This window comes from Propithecus coquereli, unplaced genomic scaffold (assembly GCF_000956105.1).
Source record: "Propithecus coquereli isolate 6110/MARCELLA unplaced genomic scaffold, Pcoq_1.0 Scaffold130, whole genome shotgun sequence".
Lineage (NCBI taxonomy): Eukaryota > Metazoa > Chordata > Mammalia > Primates > Indriidae > Propithecus > Propithecus coquereli.
Window position 1 is genome coordinate 1,876,574 of NW_012137192.1, and position 2,168 is coordinate 1,878,741.

Genomic DNA, 2,168 nt, shown 5'->3' on the forward strand with positions numbered 1-2,168 from the left:
GTGCAGATGGGAGACAGGGTTTTTAAAGACAGTTTAGCATAGGCAATTGAGTCTGCTAATTGGCTGTATTTGGGGGGAACCATAGGGTTGTAGAAATTGTCTTCTTTGCTAACCACGTTCTTGGGTGAGGGTCACAAGACCAGCTGAGTCAGTTTCTCGGTATGGGCCACTGGTCTGTGGGGGGTCAGCTGTTCCACTGGAATTCAGGACCTGGAAAATATCTCAGAAACTACCCCTAGGTTTCGAAAAGGTAATTTATCTATGGAGATAGCTAAGAATCTTTATGATTGCCAGCTATATGGCCCCAGAGTGGCAATTACAGAGAAGCAAACAAGGGGACAGTGACTAATTATGATCACTATTTTTAGCTAGGCCCTTACCACAGTTCTTGCCTTGCTCCCCATTATTATTTGTGTAAAGGGTGATTTCAGTATTATCTCTGTTTTTAATGTCAAGGGGCAAATTTCTTTCTAGTGACTTAACCTGAGTAAAAGATAGCTTTTGAGCTTTCAGAGGGTTTTTTCGTGTCTAGTTGACTCATTAACAGAAGTAGCATGATGTTTTTTTTCTGGTTGTGGATGTCATATCTTGTCTTACATTTATCTTTCAGACTGGTTTTACCAGGCACTCACATTAGTAGAAACAAAATGAGTTTAGTTTCCTTTGTATGGTCTGGATTTTGGCATAATCAGCAATTAGATTGATTAGTTAATGTGGCCAGAATTTGAAAGACTGGTGTAAAGGGATGTTGGATCTGTGTCTGACCTGCTGGAAAAACAGTAAGGGCTAGTAAGAGTAAGGCATAGTTTGAAAGAGTCATAGTGGAATTAAAGGGAGAATGGATAGGTTGAGGTAATCTCCACTCAGCTTCCAAAGTGTAGTCCTCGAAGGAGGAGACTTAAAAGAAGAAGTGTTTGAAAAGAACCATTTGGGGGTGGCGGTTAAAAGGCAAAAAGGAATTTATAGATTAAAAATGGAGTTTTTTGATTGGCGATCTTGGGAAAAAGCTGTCTATTTTGTGAAGATGTCTGTTTTAGGGGCCTGGGAACCGGCCCTGGAAATCCTTATTTTTAGGTCACCTGTAGTTATTGTCCTCCACTTGTCTCGGTGTAGTTTGGTGTGGCTCATGTGAATTCAGGAGGGCTTTTTTGTTTGCTTGTTTGTTTTTTATGGCAGCGTAGATAGTTAACAGTACTTTATAAGGGGCTTCCCAGTGAGGTGACAGCACATATCTTTTTTTTTTTTTTTTTCTTCCTACAGAGTTTACATGTTAGAGAACATGAAAGACACTGTTTAACAAAAATATGGAACGCTTCACGAATTTGCGTGTCATCCTTGCGCAGGGGCCATGCTAATCTTCTCTGTATCGTTCCAATTTTAGTATATGTGCTGCCGAAGCGAGCACCAGCACATATCTTTTTTAAAAAACTTTGATTTAGGAGTCCACTTGCTCAAGGCTTCTTGGGAGTGGCTCTGGGCCATGGTCCTCAAATTTGGCTCAGAATAAACCACTTTCAAATTAAAAAAAAAAACTTTGATTTATACGTGATTTCTTGGTCAAACAGGATGACAAGACCAGGCAGTTGGCAGGGGCCATGCTCTTTTCACCTGTGATTATATGCTCTAAGCGTATTAGTTAGCGTCTGTACCTAGCTAGTCACGCTACCAATTGTTCACTTAAATCCCTATAGTGTCAGTCAGTCTAGGAATAGGTTTACAGGTGTCAGTGGGTAGGGGTGACAGACACTATTTTAAAAGGGTTAAACCATGTCTCCTAATTGGAGCATTCCAGATTTTTGTAAGGGCCAAAGGTAATACTTCTGGCCATTTAAGTCCAGTGTCTTCACAGACTTTTCGCAAAGTTGGTTTTTTTTCAGATTTTTATATTTTACTTGTCCTGAGGAGTGGGGATCATAGGGGGTTTGAAATTTTAATAAATACTCCAGAGCCTTTGTAAGTAAGTGGTTTAAAATGAGTCTCTTGATCTGACTCAATCCATAAAGGAATGTCAAAATGAGGAATAATCTCGGTTACTAATTTTTTTACCACTGTTGTAGCGTCAGCACGTCTGGTCAGATAGGGCTCAGTCCATCTATTGAACATGTAAACAATAACCAAACTGTGAGAAAAGTCTAAAGCTGGAGGGAAATCTATATAGTCAATTTGGA